Below are 21,082 nucleotides of genomic sequence, written 5' to 3'. Positions count from 1 at the left end.
GGTGTGTAACGGAGGCATCCGCAAATGCAATGTACATTTTGTTAAGTTTAAATATATATATAATTCTTGGCTTTGCAAAAAAAAAAAGTTTGTTCTTAGATGAAGTGTTGGAATCAAGAATCTAAAATTTTAACTTTAACTAAACATTCACATGAGACAACTGTATATTAATAAGTCACTATCAGTGTTATCGGTTTTATTTATGTGAAAATGTACTTTTAGTGGAAGGAGATGAAGTAAAATAACCATTCAATAAAGAACTGTATAGATGCAAAAGGTGCAAACGTATGGTAGTTGTTTCCTTATAAAGGTACACAGACTCTGCTTTTGTTTCTAAACATAAAAGAGAATAGTTTTTTTGATAATTAAATAACACGGAGAGAACAATGCATGAAAAAGCTGTAGCAATAATTGAGCTTTTGCATACTAATTAGTTTAAGTATACTAATTAGTTTAAGTGTAAAAGGTATTGAAGATGTATATAAAGATACAAAGTTTGGGCTAATATTTTTAGTCAAGTAAGTTTACGCACAAACGAATAACCACAGCTTTGGGAGTTTTAATCCTGCTCAAGATTTTATATTCTAAACAAATCTGAAGTATTACTACACACGACCCAAATGAACCTCACAAATCCACCATCATTTGACGCCATCTTCCCAGAAATACACTCAAATAAATTCCAACATAAAAATTTTCTACTACACCGGGTATATAGAAATTTTGAGTGGATTTATCAAAAACAATGTTGGAAATATCAATGAAAATGAAAGTTCTCTCAATTGCGTGTTTACATCACCATTGTTATACTTCTTACAAATGAAGCCCCAAAACTAAACGGGTTAATTAAAGTTAAAGTAAAGAGGCTTAGTATTAGAGAGAACTAATTATGCAAACAAGCACAACATTATGGTAAAACAGAAACACATATTACTCTATAATTGCAAATTTACCTCAAATAGAAATACTAATGTAGTGTCCAAAGCGGTCTATTCAAGGTTACACAAGTTGTGCTTTATAACAAAGTGTGTTTACAAATTTCATAAGACTAGCTTTTCATAAAAAAAAAAATTTCATAAGACTAAAAAACTAGAGGTTTGACATTAAGTGATAAAAGGTCATGTGTATATTGGGCTTATTTTAAATTTATTTCAAGACCCCACCCTTACTAATCATTCATTCACTTGCCAGTATATATGCTTATATTTATGTAATTATACACTGCTTTTCTAAGAATATTAGGACCCAAAACAACGCAAGTGATTCAACAAGATCACTCACCGATAGTAATTCTACAAGATTACTAACCCACTTAATGAACGAAAGATTATAAATGCAAGAAATGTAAATCGACACAAGAGATAACGTGGTTATATGCAATCGTTGTGATTGCTTTAGTCCACGGACCAACTAGAGAATGTATTTACTGAATATTTGTGGTGTGTTTACAATGAGTTACAAGAGGGTCTATTTATAGAATGGTTTAAGGAGTAAGCTAAAAATAATTCCTTGAAGCTTCATGTGAGTTTCCTGACAGCTTCATGGCGGCTACATGTGAGTTTCCTGACAGCTTCGTGGAAGCTACATGTGAGTTTCCTAACAACTTTGTGGAAGCTACATGTGAGTTTCCTAACAACTTCGTGGAAGCTTCTTGTGAGTTTCCTGGAATCTTCCCTCTAATTGTTTAAAGTTCTCCATATCTCCAACAATCTCCCACTTGGAGACTTTGAACAAACCCAATCTTCGTCAACCCAAAATATCAACGATCTAACCAAGAACGTTAAACCACCATTATACCGCCAAACTCCATTTGGGACACGCACACTCAACACATACTTCGGATGAGCAGACTTTCGATACAAGGTCTTCAACACTACTTGTTAGAATTGAAACATTAACTCTCTAATTCTCTAGTTGGGGTCTTCTCTCATCAATTCATTAGAAGACCAATTGAGGTAATGCAAAACCTCAATTTCTCTGTCGTAACAACCTTAGTAAACATATCAGCAGGATTCTTCGTACCAAGGATTTTCTCCAATAATAAAGTACCATCATTTATATGTTGTCGAATAAAATGATACCTTATCTTGATGTGTTTCGTACGACTATGAAACACCGGATTCTTCCCAAGATGTATTGCACTTTGATTATCACAATACAAGACGCAATAGTCTTGTCTTTTACCCAACTCACCTAAGAAGTTCTTCAACCAAACAAGCTCTTTAGAAGCTTCTGCAATAGCCATATATTCGGCCTCGGTAGTTGACATAGCAACACTCTTTTGTAGTCGAGACATCCAACTAACCGCCGTCTTCTCTATTGTGAAAACATAACCCGTAGTGCTTTTCCCCGAATCATCACATCCACCCAAATCAGCATCCGCATAACCCCCAAGTATGAGATTGTTTTTGGAGAAACACAATCCCATATTAGAAGTACCTTTCAAATAACGAAGCAACCATTTGACCGCTTCCCAATGCTCTTTCCCGTGATTAGACATATAACGACTTACAACTCCCACTGCTTGAGCAATATCGGGTCTTGTACAAACCATGGCATACATAATACTACCCACGGCCGATGCATATGGAACCTTTTCCATATCCGTTTTGTCTTTTACCGTCTTTGGTGATTGACTTTTTGATAACTTAATCGTGCTACCCAAAGGCATAGAACGAGCCTTTGAATTCTCCATATTAAACCTCTCTACTACTTTCTCAATATATTTGGATTGAGACAAATATAGAGTACCTTTCACACGATCACGCACAATACTCATGCCAAGTATTTGCCTAGCACCACCAAGATCTTTCATCTCGAATTCACGGGAAAGTAATCCCTTCAACTTGTTAATTTCGGATATGTTGGAACCTGCAAGTAACATGTCATCAACATACAACAATAAGATTATATAAGAAGACTTGAGTTTCTTCAAGTAGCAACAGTGATCCGCTTCACATCTTAAGAAACCAATCTTCTTCATAAAATCATCAAACTTCAAGTACCATTGCCTAGGTGCTTGCTTCAATCCATACAAACTTTTCTTTAGCTTACAAACCCACTTCTCTTTACCCTTTACCTCAAAGCCCTCGGGTTGCCTCATGTAGATCTCTTCAACAAGATCACCATGCAAGAATGCGGTATTCACATCTAGTTGCTCTAGATGTAAGTCTTCGGATGCAACCATAGAAAGTACCAAATGAATAGTAGTCATCTTCACCACCGGTGAAAATATCTCTTGGTAGTCAACTCCTTTCTTTTGTTGAAAGCCTTTAACCACCAAACGAGCCTTGTACCTTTTCTTGCCATCCAACTCATTCTTGATTCGATACACCCATTTACTTTGCAACGCCCTTTTATTATGAGGTAACTTCACTGGTGACCAAGTTTTATTCTTCTCATGTGACCCCATCTCTTCTTTCATGGCAAGCTCCCATCGTATGGATTCTTTTGTATTCCTTGCCTCAAAGTAACTTTCGGGTTCACCATTCTCAGTATAGAGCAAGTAGTTTGCTGATGGAGAATACCTAGGATTAGGTTTGGGCACTCTAGTCGGGCGTATTAGTGTAGGAGTAACCGAAATGGTTGGACCGGTTTCATTTGTATCCTCCTCATCACTAGAAGTCGCACTATGTTCGAAATTATCACCGCTTTTCGAACCATCCCCATCATTAGCATTTTCCGACGCCTCACCGTTCATTGGCAATTCATTGTTTCCCGTACTCCCACTAGAACCTGTAAGATCATCAATAGAAACATCGTCAAAAGTAACATGACCCGGTTTAGGACTCCCCGTTTCTGGCTTGCCATAGACCGAATCTTCATCAAAAATAACATCGCGAGAACGAATTACTTTTCTAGCCTTGTTATCCCAACAACGATAACCCATTTCATCCGACCCGTAGCCTATGAAAATACACTTCTTTGACTTAGCTTCAAGCTTGTCTCTATCCGCATCTTTGGTCTTCACATATGCATTACACCCAAAGATCCTAAGGTGACCATAACTCACCTTCTTACCTTGCCATTCTTCCTCGGGAATTCGGAAACCCAACGGTGTTGAGGGTCCCCTATTTATCAAATAAGCCGCCGTGTTAACCGCATCCGCCCACAACATTTTAGGCAAACCGGCATGTAGTCTCATACTCTTAGCCCTTTCATTTAATGTACGATTCATACGTTCGGCAACCCCATTGTGTTGCAGTGTCTCTGGTACCGTTTTTAACATTCTAATACCGAGCTTTGCACAATGGTCTTTAAACTCAAGACTACCATATTCCCCTCCATTATCCGACTTCAAGCACTTGACCTTCAAGTTAGTCTCATTTTCTACCATAGCTTTCCACTTCACAAATGTATTAAATACATCAGATTTAGCTTTAAGAAAATAAACCCATACCTTTCGAGTGGAGTCGTCAATGAAGGTGACATAATAGCGAGAACCTCCATGTGATTCTACATTCATTGGACCAAATACATCCGTATGAACAAGCTCCAATTTCTCCAACTTAGGAGCATTTTCCGATTTCCCAAAAGTCTCCTTCTTTTGCTTCCCATATACACATGGTTCGCAAAACCCAAGTTATACCTTTTTCAAATCCGAAATTCTCCCACTCGAAACAAGCATCTTCATACCCTTCTCACTTATATGCCCGAGTCTTCGGTGCCATAGAGTTGATTCAGACTCAACATTAACCGTAGCAACCACTGTGTCTTCGTCAAACACTTCAACCATATAAAGAATTCCCCTTTTATGTCCACAAGCCACTACACAACTATCCTTAACCACCTTCCATTGGCGGTTTTCAAAAGTAACCGCGTTACCTTCATCATCTAATTGACCAACCGAAATAAGTTTCCTTTTTAATTTAGGAATGTACCTTACGTTTTTCGAGGTCCAATTAGAACCAAGAGTAGTCTTCAATAAAACATCTCCAATGCCCTCTATATTGAGTTGTTTGTCGTCCGCCAATCTCACCTTGCCTTGATATGAACGAAAATTCTTCATCATGCTTTTGACATGAGTAGCATGAAACGAAGCTCCCGAATCCAAAATCCAAGACTCCATAGAATTTTCAACACTACATAAAAGTGCATCATCACTTTCTTCCGCGGTCAAGTTCACACCTTTCGCCGGACCATTTTTACAATTCCTTTGAAAGTGCCCTTTTTGATTGCAACCCCAACAAACAGCTTCACTTCTATCTTTCGATGGATACCTCTTCTTAGACTTCTTTATACCCTTCTTCTCACCGCGATCAAATTTCCTACCACGGTTGTCGGTACTTAACAAAGAACCGGATGTCGATTCCCCCGAGTTTCTCCTACGAGTTTCTTCACCAAGAATCAAATCCCTTATTGCTTCAAACGCTAGCTTAGTAGTTCCCGTAGAGCTACTAACCGCGGTAACCGTACCCGACCAACTTTCCGGTAATGATGAAAGCAAGATTAGTGCTTTTAGTTCATCATCAAACTTAATCTCTACGGATTCAAGCCTTGAAACGATATTATTAAATTTATTGATATGATCCGTTACACTCGTACTATCCTTCATCTTTGTATTGAACAATTGACGCATGAGAAATACCTTATTAGAAGCGGTAGGTTTCTCATACATGTTAGAGAGTGCTTTCAAGCAAGCAAACGTCGTCTTCTCATTCACAACGTTGTATACAACGTTCTTAGTAAGTGAAAGACGAATAGCGCCCAAAGCTTGACGATCCAAAAGCATCCAATCGGCATCGTTCATGCTTTCAGGCTTGGTCTCTAACAAGGGTTGGTGTAGCTTCTTTTGATACAAGTAATCTTCAATTTGCATCTTCCAAAAGCCAAAGTCTCTTCCATCGAATCGGTCGATTCTAAACTTCCCGTCTTCCGCCATCGTTCCATTAACTAAACCTTTTGCTCTGATACCAGTTGTAAGGATATTAGGACCCAAATCAACGCAAGTGATTCAACAAGATCACTCACCGATAGTAATTCTACAAGATTACTAACCCACTTAATGAACGAAAGATTATAAATACAAGAAATGTAAATCGTCGCAAGAGATAACGTGGTTATATGCAATCGTTGTGATTGCTTTAGTCCACAGACCAACTAGAGAATGTATTTACTGAATATTTGTGGTGTGTTTACAATGAGTTACAAGAGGGTCTATTTACAGAATGGTTTAAGGAGTAAGCTAAAAACAATTCCTTGAAGCTTCATGTGAGTTTCCTGACAGCTTCATGGAGGCTACATGTGAGTTTCCTGACAGCTTCGTGGAAGCTACATATGAGTTTCCTAACAACTTCGTGGAAGCTACATGTGAGTAGCCTAACAACTTCATGGAAGCTTCGTGTGAGTTTCCTGGAATCTTCCCTCTAATTGTTTAAAGTTCTCCATATCTCCAACAGCTTTTATATAGCTTAAGGTTTACTCAAACTTCAAACTGCAAAAACTTCAACAAAATGGAACCAAAGAATGAGAACAGAGAAGATGAAGACATTAATATGGTTGCAAAGCAAAAGAAGCTTGGTGGGATCAAAACAGTGCCCTTTATCCTTGGTATGTACTTTTGATCCTCAAATACTATCTTATTAAACGTTTTTGCTTCTTTTAGAAGGGTACGAGGAGCAAAACTTTTGAAACACTTGTTGAAAAATGTCCGCTAATTAGGGGGGTCCATCGGTTCGGTTTGGGTTTTTTTGGTTCAATTCATCGGTTTTGAAAATTTTGGGACCAAATCGGGTGTCAACCGTAAGAACGGTGGTTGCATAGCATGGTCAAAGACAGGACCTTGTGCCAGACCGAAAAATCATAAGGGTGAGCTTTACTATTGCTCCTACCAAGGATAGTAATTGCGTCCGACACGTTATAGACCATAATTAAAAGCATGTCAGGGGACATTGCCTTAACAGTTGCTTGTTCAACGCTTTCCTTTACAACCGGACGGTAGTTTACCGAAAGGTAATATACGGAGCAAGTATACTGGATGTGTTGCTTTCCTAATACAAGGTTAGCAAGTGGGTGACACAAAACCACAAGTTTTGAGCTAAAATTTTCAAATCTGAAACCCACCAAACCCACAAAAATATTTTGCAAACACCGGTGAAGGGTTATTCCGGAAAACTTATCTAGGGTAAAAGCTAGATTAAAATTTTCAAAAGATCAAATGTTTTCATAAAGATCCAATTTCCTTAATGGATCTAAATTTTATAGTCATGTGGGACTGTAAACCATATCGTTACTACCATTGTTTATACCGCCGTATAGAAATCACTGATGTACAAAGTGTGAAGAATAAAGAAGTGATTCTAGTATTTCAAGACTATATTGCTTGAGGACAAGCAACGCTCAAGTGTGGGAATATTTGATAATGCTAAAAGCGAACATATATTTCATAGCATTATTCCTCAAGAAAGACAAGCTTTTAGTTGCAATTGTTCTATTTAAAAGTGATATTCGTTTAAATAATAAAAGGTGAAGACAAAAGACAGATTCGACGAATTGAAGACGCAAAGGTCCAAAAAGCTCAAAAGTACAAAATACAATCAAAGTGGTTCCAATTATTGATAAGAAACGTCTCGAAATTACAAGAGTACAAGATTCAAAACGTAAAGTACAAGATATTAAATTGTACGCAAGGACGTTCGAAAATCCGGAACCGGGACATGAGTAAACTCTCAATGCTCGACGCAACAGACTAAAAATTACGAGTTAACTATGTATATAAATATAATATAATATATAATTAATTATATAAATTATATATATATTATATTTATATAAAAATCCGTCGGCAAGAAAGGAGCCAAAATGGAGTGAGCTGGAATTTCAAACTCCGCGACTCGCGGAGTTTGAAGAGCAAAAATGCCGCGAGTCGCGGAGCTCACCTGGACTCAAATCCCTATAAAAGCAAACGCAGTTTGATCGCAAAAATATCAAATAAATCAATCTCGCTCTATATCTATACGTAATATTTATATTTATAATTTATATTTTAATTTTAATTTTAATTCTAATAATAAGGGTATGTTAGCGAATGTTGTAAGGGTGTAAGTCGAAATTCTGTCCGTGTAACGCTACGCTATTTTTAATCATTGTAAGTTATGTTCAATCTTTTTACATTAATGTCTCGTAGCTAAGTTATTATTATGCTTATTTAATCCGAAGTAATCATGATGTTGGGCTAAAAATATTAAAATTGGGTAATTGGGCTTTGTACCATAATTGGGGTTTGGACAAAAGAACGACACTTGTGAAAATTAGACTATGGGCTATTAATGGGCTTTATATGTGTTTAACTAAATGATAGTTTGTTAATTTTAATATAAAGATTTACAATTGGACGTCCCTATAAATAACCATATACACTCAATCGGACACGATGGGCGGGGTATTTATATGTACGAATAATCGTTCATTTAACCGGACACGGGAATTGATTAATAGCCACTAGAATTATTAAAATAGGGGTGAAATTATGTACAAGGACACTTGGCATAATTGTTAATAAAGTATTAAAAACTTGGGTTACACTCAGTCGACATCCTGGTGTAATTATTAAACAAAGTATTAAAATCTTGTTACAGTTTAAGTCCCCAATTAGTTGGAATATTTGACTTCGGGTATAAGGATAATTTGATGAGGACACTCGCACTTTATATTTATGACTGATGGACTGTTATGGACAAAAACCAGACGGACATATTAAATAATCCAAGACAAAGGACAATTAACCCATGGGCATAAAACTAAAAATCAACACGTCAAACATCATGATTACGGAAGTTTAAATAAGCATAATTCTTTTATTTCATATTTAATTTCCTTTATTTTATATTTAATTGCACTTCTAATTATCGCACTTTTATTTATTGTTATTGTATTTAATTGCACTTTTAATTATCATACTTTTTAATTATCGCAAGTTTATTTTATCACACTTTTATTTATCGTAATTTCATTATCGTTATTTACTTTACGCTTTAAATTAAGTCTTTTATTTATTTAATATTTTACATTTTGTTTTAACTGCAACTTTTTAAAATCGACAAACAGGTCATTAAACGGTAAAAACCCCCCTTTATAATAATAATATTACTTATATATATATATTTATATTTTTATAAAATAAAACTAATATAGCGTTAAGCTTTGTGAAAAAGATTCCCTGTGGAACGAACCGGACTTACTAAAAACTACACTACTGTACGATTAGGTACACTGCCTATAAGTGTTGTAGCAAGGTTTAAGTATATCCATTCTCTAAATAAATAAATATCTTGTGTAAAATTGTATCGTATTTAATAGTATTTCCTTGTAAAATTTAATAGTATTTTATACCCCTTAGCTTTGACATCAGTATAATATAATGACGCTTGGCCAACGTAATTATATTACAGTAAGTCATGTTGAATTTCTAATGGAACGTGATGATGGTTCACAGTACACCATACCCTCATCAGGAACCATGTTACATAACTCTTTCATTCTAATTAATCTCTGAACATATCAAGAAGATATATTCTTGATAGTTCTATTCACAATGATTCTGGTAATTTGACAAATCAAATCGTTCTATTACGTTCCTTCTTGATTAGAACATTAAGTTCATTCGAAACTCCATACTTACGAATTCTGGACCGTTACTCGCTTTACTAGAGGTCGAGAAGAGAAGAAAAAGACAAAGAGCTCTGACACATAAGGGAAGATATAAAACCCGATAACAACACATAAATTGCAGACCGTGTAAATCAATGTTTATCGCAACATAAAGACACGGGAGGATTAAAAACACTATAACCCCAAGGGCGAAGTAGAAGAAAACAGATTCCTCCGGTGGAAGTTGGAAAAGGAGAATGATTGTTGCGAGAGTAAGGATAAGGACACGGATCAGAACTGGATTAAACATATTGATTGATGATTTGGAAATATGAATTAAGGTATAGAAAGTGAGAGTGGTGGAAAATAATGGAATGGAAGAGCTTAATTTATAATGGAAATATCAGACAGTGTAATCGAGACAGATAATCGCATTTAATTATAGAGATCTTAATTTCTATAAATCTCGAAGAATCAGATCTTATAGATTTCCAAGATTTTCTTTAAATCCCTTGAATTCCGGAAATTCAACCCTGACTACGTCAAAAGCTAAGACGAATTTCTAATTTCTTTATTTCACTCTTTTGTGATAGCTTCACTCGTACTTTTCAAATAATCGAATTGTTTTATCCATATTATTCAATAATGATAAAACTCTAGTTATCAACTCATATTTGCCATGAAACCATTTTTATTGTTAGCCATGACAATCTCACTCACATTTCGGGACGAAATTTCTTTAACAGGTAGGTACTGTGACGACCCGAAAATTTCCGACCAAATTTAAACTTAATCTTTAGATGATCTCGACACGATAAGCAAAGTCTGTAATATCGAAACCTCAAAAACTTTGAACTGTATTCATGTACACAATTGACCTTTCACTTTTCCTGATGATTCACGAACAATTGTTTGTTAATAGATATATATATATATATATATATATATATATATATATATATATATATATATATATATATATATATATAAATATATATATGTACTGTATTATTTCTATACACATTTATAATGTGTATATACAATTCATAAATAATATAGATATAGAAAAATTTATAATATGTTATTTTATCTAAATATCAATATATCCTTTTTAGTGCTTAGTCTTCAAATCATGTGAGGATATAAAAGAAATTGCAAGTTGATATAATCAGTACAAATAAATATCACGTTGTAAACTTATACATGAATCATGATTTAAAAAGCAGACAACTACAACTGCCACCAAGATTCATCTCCATATATCTATATTCGATTTTTGTTCTTGTTTAGAAAAAGAACCCCACCATCACCATCTATCAACTAATCTTTTGTTATATATCTAGTTCCTTTTTTGTATTTAAATCTTGCGAATTGAGGTATAGTACAAACAAAACAAATAATGTTCACATGTCTACAGTTTGTGATACGGAAGAAGTTAAACTTATTTCAACTAATAACTTTTACATCCAATCACTCCTCATCTCACGATTTATATCCTAATATTAATATATTATCAAGTAAAATAAACCTTAGTTACATAACCTAATAACCTTATTACTCATGACATTAAGTTTCATAAACACAAGATTTATCCATATATGTTTTCTCTTCTGCATACTACTCAATCCTTTCTCCTATTTTAGTTATCACATCCTTTGATCTACCTTTACTGCTCGATAAGAACCTAACCGTATCACCATAATCATCACTAGATCATCGAACATCACCACAATCTAATTTGTTCTGTCTCTTCAATCAACAACCCAAGAACACATCTTTAAAACATGTTTTCCTTCAGTTTTCTAATCGAAGATAAACACTGCCATCTTCAACATGCATCATTCATCATCTTCATTCTCAAACCACCACTAACAACCATGTACCATCGAACCACTGTTATCACTTTCCTCTCTTCCCTCTCTCTCTCACATATTCGTGACCAAGAAACGAACACACCCACTTACAATTTGGTTCTTTCTTTCTTTGTCCAATCGACCCCACCCAAGACAACCGTCCATCACCATTGATCTCCATCGCCACCTCAATCACCCTCGAACACCTTCAACTGCAACTTAAAAGTTTTCCTGTTTTATATCTCAATTGTGTTACTAGTCTGCCTTACCATCGATGAGTCACAAGACACAAACCCACTTGCAAGTTATGAATTAGTTTCATGTGTCTCTTTTCTGATATGATCACGGTACGATTCAGCTACTATATTTTTTTCTGTTTATATTCGTACAACTAAAACCCTCCACCACGAATCCTCATTTAAAACGCTGCTACTACCATCTTTTTATTCTGGTTGCTCGAAACACAAACTGAGCTACTATCGTTGTTATCTTTATTTCTGTTCCTCATCATAAACCACCATCATAATTTTTTTTTCTTACTCTTCTCTTTCATTTTTCTGTTTTGAGCAACGGATAATACATTCACATTACCATCGTTTTTACAGCCAAGAGACCCAACACAAACAACCACAACTCACCATGATTCACCACCTATAACCATGCTGCAGTTCTATACTGTTTTCATTACTATATTTTTTTATTGTTCACCTAAAAGAAACAAATAGGAATAAGGCAAAGTAGTTGAATGATTAATATTTGCTTTTACAAATAAAAAGAAGTGGGGAAGGGGTCATCTCACAAAAATGACAGCATAATAATGTTAATGTTGATATATGATGATAATTATTAATAATAAACCGAATACTTTTAAGAAAGCTGGTCGATCATACCTTTATTTGGTATTGGGTCGTTTTCTTTTAACATTCCATATGGGCTGTCATTTTTTTTTTTTCAAACATGGACCGAGGCTAGCTTTTGTATTGAGTCGAAAAACATGATGATCCAATATGGAAATCGATTGATAAATTGCTAAATGTTACATGAAATAACAGATTATAATAAACAAATTAGTGATACTATGAGGTTATAGATGATGATATAAACAATGTTGTTAGCAGATGATGGTAATGGAGAGATAAGGGTATGATTGTAATATAGATGATAATATAGATAACTAGATAGATAATGATACAGATGATGAGTTGATGGTAAAATAATGATGATGGTACGATTAGGGATTAGTCAAGGTTGCTACTAGATTGGTGATGATTTTCCTGCATTTGTAAACCGTACCACAATCCCATAAGTGGATTAAATAATCAACATTTGATTTGGTAAAGGGTTACTTGGGCTTATCTTAGGTAGTTAGGCTAATCAAGATTTTGGGCTTATGAGGTTTCGGTTGGGCTATTATGATTCAAATATATTGGGCCGAAGTCCTTTAATTTGTAGATTGGGCCAAGATCCAATTAATGTTGTCTGTTGAAGAAAATAGAAACAGAGATGAAAATGGCTTAAATATGGATGGATGTCGAAGTATAACAGAAAAACATAATTGGTGGAATGGTTAAGGAGTGGTGCGGGGTTGCGGGAGGTTGTGGGTTCGAGCCTAGGCTATGGCAGATTTGTTTTAGAAAGCTTATTTTTGAGGTAGCTTACTTATTTATCATTATCATCATCATTATTATTATTATTATTAGTATTATTATTTTATTATTATTATTGAAATGATTTTTATATAAAAACATTACTATTTTTAATATTATGATTAGTAATTTACATTATTATTAAAAACTATCATTATTATTACCATTACTATTTTAATTATCATTACTATTTTAATTATTATTTTAATTATTATTTTTATAAAAAATAAATGTTATACATATATTACATATAATTATATACTAAACATATTAACATTATTTTATAAATATTACAAATAACAAATTTTTGATAAAATACTAATATACATATTAAGATATCTACATGTATAATTATTAATCATTTTAAATATATACAAATTAAATACATATAACATATAAACTAAGATACAATATATATAAATTTGTTCGATTACAAATATATGTGTTAATATACATTAATGATATAGGTTCGTGAATCCGAGGCCAACCCTATACTTGTTCAATGTCGTCATATGTATTTTTACTACAAAATACAGTATTGTGAGTTCATTTGCTCCCTTTTTACTCATTACATTTTTGGGCTGAGAATATATGCAAATACTTTATTAACTGTTTTACAATATTTATATGCGTGAGTTCATTTGCTCCCTTTTACTCTTTACATTTTTGAGACTGAGAATACATGCGCTGTTTTTACAACTACTTTATTAAATGCTCTTGAAATATATATTTTGAACTGCGAATACATGAAATGCTTTTATAAATGTTTGACGAGATAGACAAAAGCAAAACATTCCTCGAATGAATTATTATGCAGACAGAAGTTCTGCGGATTATTATTGAATTATGTGGACATGATAATTGCCACCATTGAATTATGTAGACATGATAATTGCCACCATTGAATTATGTGGACATGATAATTGCCACCATTGAATTATGTGGACATGATAATTGCCACCAATTGTGTGAATGTTATGTATCGAGAGAATGATTTTTATACACATATTATGTGTATTAGTTTTTGTGCACGAGATATGTGTACGGTTACTAAGATTTATGAAAGATGATTTCCTACACGAGAAAGGTGTACTGTATTTAAAAGATATCGCATGTACATTATAGGTGGTATAGGATTCGGGCCCATTTGTACCATGCATCATTTAAATCTTGTGGTCTATCAAAATGATGAATTTTATTGTTTTATGATAAACTTATGAACTCACCAACCTTTTGGTTGACACTTTAAAGCATGTTTATTCTCAGGTATGAAAAAAATCTTCCGCTGTGTATTTGCTCATACTACATGGAGTCGTTCATGGCATATAGAGGTGAGAACCTCGCAATGGGACCAACTGTTGAAGACTTCGTCCAGATGGATTAGGACGGGTCACTACAAACTTGATCACGTCATGACGAGCAACTGGAGCGAAAGTCTCCCTAAAATCCACACTGGCAATTTGAGAATATCCTTTCGCTACCAAACTTGCTTTATGTTTATGAACTGAACCATCAGGTTGAAACTTAGTTCTAAACACCCATTTGACACCTATTGCATTCTTACCCTTTGACAAATCAACAAGCTTCCATGTTTTATTTTTCTTAATCATTTCGAGTTCTGCTTTCATGGCTTCGTTCCATTCATCATGTTTGGAGGCTTCAATATAGCTTTCAGGCTCCATAACAACGTGATTACAAGACTCGTAAATATCAACATTTTTTCTAGTTCTCAAAACTTTGGTGTCAGTTATGTCTTCGACATCAAATTCCGGATCATCAAAATGAGATTCTTTTTGGAGATTTGAAATAGAAGCTTCATGCCTTTTAAATTCCTTCATATTCCAATCCCAATAGGCTCCTTCATCAGTAGTCACATCTCTACTTTTGTAATCGACATGCGATGCCATGAACAAGTGTTCAGTTGTTTCCTGATTTTCTTTAGAGACATTTGCCAACTGAAATTCCTTTGTTTGGCCTTGATTTTTCTTTGCTCTACAACATTTCTCAATATGTCCAAACTTTTTGCAAAAATTGCACTTAAAGTTTGGTTTATCTTTGAACCAACAATCAGCTTCTTCACGATTTGTATTTTGACAAACTTTACATGGAGGGAAAGTACATTTGTAATTTCCTTTCTTGTACGTGTTTTGGCTTGAATTTCCTGCCTTGTTATTTTTGAAGGAAGCTTGAAAAGCACCTTCAACCTTTTCTTTGGATCTCATAGAGACCCTTTGTTCTTGTGCTTGAAGCTTTCTTGTTAGTTCAGAAACTGTAAGCATGCTAACATCACACGATTCTTCTATTGTGGAAATTTTGGCTTCAAACTTTTGAGGAACACTTATCATTATTTTCTCCACCACTTTCTGGTCTGAAATCTTATCACCATGAAGTCTAATTTGATTAACAACATCCATTATTCGCGATGAATAATCTTTCACGAGTTCATCATCGTTCATGTTCAACAATTCAAACTCTCGTCTGAGAGTTAATAATCTGACAGCTTTTACTCTATCAAAACCTTCATAGGTATCTTGGATTTTATCCCACACAGCTTTTGGTGTGTCCAAGTCCATTATTGAGGTGAAAATTTGATCAGCAATTCCTGAATGTAAACAGGTAAGTGCCTTATCTTTCTTCAGCAACTCTTCTTCATAATTTCTTAGTTGAGCAACAGTTGGGTTTGCTCTGAGTGCTGGAGGATCTTCATCAGTCTTTACAACTTTCCATAAACCTTGAGACTTCAAGTATATTTTCATCTTTACTGCCCAAATGTGATAGTGCAACCCATTAAATGTTAGAATTGCTGGAGCAGTTGAACTAGATGCCATGTCTAGTCTAAAATTTCTTTATCGTGAATAAAACAGCCCCCCTTAAGAACCTGGCTCTGATACCACTGTAAATGTTCAAGAATAGAATAGAATTCTACACTTGAAAGATTAAAATAACAGGACTTTGTTGGTTAAGATTAAAATAGCAAGACTTTGTTGCTAAGTAGATTAGAATAAATAATGGAAGTGTAGAATAAAAATAATTAGAAGATTGAGTGTATTATTTAAAGATTTGTTATCTTATACAACTCTCGATTACAACTCCTATTTATAGACTAACAAAAACTGACTTACTTAACCTCTAAGAAATCTTAGGAGGTAAGTATCACGAATACCGATAATTTCTTAACAAGTAAGAAAACTAAATATCGAAGTATTCTTTATAGATAAGAATACTTAATAACTAAGAATACTTAATAATTATAATAATTAAGAAAACTTAATAGCTAAGAATACTTAATGACTAAGAATACATAATAGCTAAGTATCCTTAATAGTTAAGAATACTTAATAGCTAAGTTTTCTTACTAATTAAGTTTACATAATATAAGATTAATGTTCAATAACAATCTTAGATACGCTAACAATTTCAACAAAAATTACAATCCAGGAGCATTCATCGAGGTGTTGATGAATGATTACGAAAGCTCATACTATTTAATTCAACAGTAACCAAGAAAATAGCACAACATGAACGTAAATAATTAAAAGGGAAAAAAACTGAAATACGTTATAAATCTGTAGTTGCAAATTTACCTCAGAGAGATATACTAATGTAGTCTCCAAACCGCGGTACACAAATAGTGCTTTATTGAAAAAGAAAGTTTACGAACCAAAATTCTGAAGGCCTAGTGGTTGGGATTTGGATATTGTGACATTCTTGGGTGGTTATAGAAAGTGTCAGAAATATATAGTCACGTGATAACTCGGTTAGACTAGATACATCTGAGTAAAAATACTCGCTCTCGATTTATTTACTCAAAATTCAAATTGCAAAAAACTTCAACAAAATGGAACTAAAGAATGAGAACAATGAAGATGAAGAACCTATTAAGGTTGCAAAGCAAAAGAAGCTTGGTGGGATCAGAACAATGCCCTTTATCCTTGGTATGTACTTTTGAACCTCAAATTATATTTCATTTAGTTAGTTATTTGAGAGCGGTATAAGAAGCTAGACTCGACTGCCTGAAACACTAGTTGAAATCTGTCTGCTAATAACCATCTCAACGTAATTCTTTATCAAGCGTTTTATTTGGCTGCAATCTAAAAAAGTTGATGTAGCTTACGAAATTAAGTTAAAAAGCGCAACTTTTTCCGTACAAGAAGAATTTCGTAATTGGTTTGTTCATCATGGTACTTTCGATTTTTTAAGGTCTATGGTGATGTTTGTTCACCAGCAAATAATTGTTCATAAAGAATGAATAAAAGGCCACTGATTTACTAACAATATAACTAGTATCTATCTTGTTTATTCTCGATTTATTAATATTTTACACAATTATAACAAAACTATCTGCTTCCTATTCTACAAGTCTTCATAACATAAGTTAGATTATAATTTTCATTATCATTATCTATTCTATGATCATATTATAAACGAGAGTAACTAATAACTAGTGATTCCACAGCGAATGAGATATGTGAGAGATTTGCCGCGACTGGTTTCCAAGACAACATGATTACCTACCTAACCGAACAACTTAACATGGCGTTGGTGAAGGCATCCAACACCCTAACTAATTTCAACGGCGTTGCAAGTTTTATGCCCCTTATTGGCGCATTTATTGCTGATTCATTTGTGGGTTGCTACTGGACCATCATCATAGCCTTGCTTGTTTATGAAATGGTACACTCCACACCAACTTACAAAATGGATGTTTCAGATTGCTTTCATTCCAACAATTTATGCCTTTTGAAATAATCAGTTAAACAGTTGGTCTAAGCAAACTAATTTATTGATTATAGATGGAATTAGGAAATAAGTACCTTCAATAAGCAATCCCAAACACTCCGTTATATTTGTCAGACATATTTAATTCCGTAAATATTTATCTAATTCAGGGGATGATCATCATTACTGTATCATCAATCTTGCCACAGTTCAGGCCACAACAGTGTCCCACCCAACTGAACTGCAAAGAAGCATCAAAATCTCAACTATCGGTTCTTTATATCTCCCTTCTTTTAACGTCAATCGGCTTAGGTGGCATACGGCCTTGTGTTGTCGCGTTTGCTGCAGATCAACTAGATAGTATGAAACTAAAAACGCAAACGAAAAACTGGAATTTCTTCAATTGGTACTACTTTTTGATGTCACTAGCAAGTTTATCTGCGATAACACTGGTTGTGTATGTACAAGACTATGTTAATTGGGGGTGGGGTCTTGGTATTCCAACAATCGCAATGGTGGTTGCATTTGTAATGTTTTTAGTAGGATCTCCGATTTATAAGAAATTAAAACCAGAAGGAAGTCCATTTGTGAGACTTATTCAAGTGATTGTTGCTGCTATAAAGAAGCGGAACGTTGAGGCACCATTAGATGATAAATTTCTATACGAGAACAAAGAACTCGATGCAAATATTTCTAAGGATGGACGACTTGTTCATTCCGATCAATTGAGGTAATTACTATACAACTAAAGTTCAAATACTGTCATTGTATTATTTTCGAAAAATCCATTTGGGTCATTATGCTTTTTTAGCAAGCTCATTACACTTACAAAAAGTTTTTACTTATATCATTCTATTTTAAACCATTACAACCAAATGAAAGATTAAACCATCCTAACATAGTCTAGTGGTTGCGACTATGAGTTTCTCCTAAGAGGTCTAGGTTCAAACTTCACTAAAGCATATCCCAGGTAGCCTGAAAAGGAAGAACCTTATAACTAATGAAGGATTGCTAGAAAAATTATCAAATTGTAGGTTTAATTCATTAGCCCTAAATTAGCATCATAATACATCGCTTAATGCTTATCGAACAATTTTAACGGAGGAACTCTATGCTTATCAAACGAGCTAAAGGCTTATCAGACGAGCTTAGGCTTATTAGATGAGCTTAAGGCTCATCGGACAAGCCTTTTAGTATCATAATGTTCATTAGCCCTAAATTAGTATCATAATGTTCATTAATTATGCTTTTTAGTGCATTACCCCTAAATTAGTATCATAATGTTCATTAGGCCTTAATTAGTATCATAATGTTCATTGATTTTGCTATTTAATTTAGTTCGTTAGCCCTAAATTAGTATCATAATGTTATTTTTGGTGTGTATTTTTGAAGGTGGTTTGATAAGGCTGCTATAATAACCCAAGATGACACCAGTGACCTTCTTTCAACATCACCAAAATTGTGGCGAATTTCTACTGTCCATAGAGTCGAAGAACTCAAATCCATCATTTGAATTTTGCCAATTGTGTCAACAGGAATAGTATATGTAATGGCGTATTCACACCAAGGTAGCTTCACCCTAATGCAAGCTCGGACCATGAACCGTCACCTAGTCAAAAATGGCTCATTTGAAATACCTCCAGCTAGTATGGCCGTCTTTGATGTCCTAGCCACAATTATTACTATCGCTTTATATGACCGTGTATTTATCCCCATTGCATCCCGCATTACAAAAAACCCTGCAGGAATCACATGTTTACAACGGATTGGTGTTGGCTTCATAATAAGCATTTGTGCAACATTTGTCGCATCTTTTGTAGAGATTAAAAGGAAAAATATAGCACGAGACTATAACTTGCTTGACAAGCCAACTCAAATGATACCGATAAGTGTGTTCTGGTTGGTTCCTCAATATTCGCTTCATGGTGTAGCCGGGGCATTTTTTCAAGTTGGTAAATTGGAGTTTATTTACGATCAGTCACCCCGAAAGTATGAAAAGCTCGGCATTGGCTCTATATTGGACTGCAAACGGATTAAGACAATATGCAGGAACGTTTTTGGTGACTATGGTTCATAAGTATACTGCTGATCGAAATGGAAAGAGTTGGTTGCCTGATAGGAATTTGAATAGAGGTAAATTGCAATACTACTACATGCTTGTTACTGGGATACAAGTAGTAAACCTTGTGTATTATTGTATATGTGCCTGGCTCTATACCTATAAGCCCGTCGAATAGATAGCAAAGCGATGATGCAGATCAAGAATTAGTTGTAAATAGTATAGGAGTAGATGTAACAAAGTAATAAATGTGCTACATCAATAAAAATATACTCATCAACGAACGGGTGTATTAAAATTTAATATGTAAATTCATTTCATGTATTTCAGCTTTTTAAAATAGAATATTGTGTTGTAACAAAAGTACATCAAAAGTGTAGTACTAAACTCTTTAATCAGTTTCAAGCAACAAGTTCATAGCTAACAAAAGTTTCACAAAAGTTTGTTCTTAGATGAAGTGTTGGAATCAAGAATCTAAAATTTTAACTTTAACTAAACATTCACATGAGACAACTGTATATTAATAAGTCACTATCAGTGTTATCGGTTTTATTTATGTGAAAATGTACTTTTAGTGGAAGGAGATGAAGTAAAATAACCATTCAATAAAGAACTGTATAGATGCAAAAGGTGCAAACGTATGGTAGTTGTTTCCTTATAAAGGTACACAGACTCTGCTTTTGTTTCTAAACATAAAAGAGAATAGCTTTTTTGATAATTAAATAACACGGAGAGAACAATGCATGAAAAAGCTGTAGCAATAATTGAGCTTTTGCATACTAATTAGTTTAAGTATACTAATTAGTTTAAGTGTAAAAGGTATTGAAGATGTATATAAAGATACAAAGTTTGGGCTAATATTTTTAGTCAAGTAAGTTTACGCACAAACGAATAACCACAGCTTTGGGAGTTTTAATCCTGCTCAAGATTTTATATTCTAAACAAATCTGAAGTATTACTACACACGACCCAAATGAACCTCACAAATCCACCATCATTTGACGCCATCTTCCCAGAAATACACTCAAATAAATTCCAACATAAAAATTTTCTACTACACCGGGTATATAGAAATTTTGAGTGGATTTATCAGAAACAATGTTGGAAATATCAATGAAAATGAAAGTTCTCTCAATTGCGTGTTTACATCACCATTGTTATACTTCTTACAAATGAAGCCCCAAAACTAAACGGGTTAATTAAAGTTAAAGTAAAGA

At 34.1% G+C, this 21,082-nt stretch overlaps 1 pseudogene; it reads left to right on the top strand.

Moving 5' to 3' along the window:
• Positions 1–16,925: 16,925 nt before the first annotated feature.
• On the top strand, positions 16,926–20,110 carry LOC139853988 (protein NRT1/ PTR FAMILY 3.1-like; annotated as a pseudogene).
• Positions 20,111–21,082: the final 972 nt, after the last annotated feature.

Source organism: Rutidosis leptorrhynchoides, chromosome 6 (assembly GCF_046630445.1).
Source record: "Rutidosis leptorrhynchoides isolate AG116_Rl617_1_P2 chromosome 6, CSIRO_AGI_Rlap_v1, whole genome shotgun sequence".
NCBI classification, from domain to species: domain Eukaryota; kingdom Viridiplantae; phylum Streptophyta; class Magnoliopsida; order Asterales; family Asteraceae; genus Rutidosis; species Rutidosis leptorrhynchoides.
The sequence above is the reverse complement of the archived record's forward strand: the minus strand, read 5'-3'. Positions and strand labels throughout refer to the sequence as shown.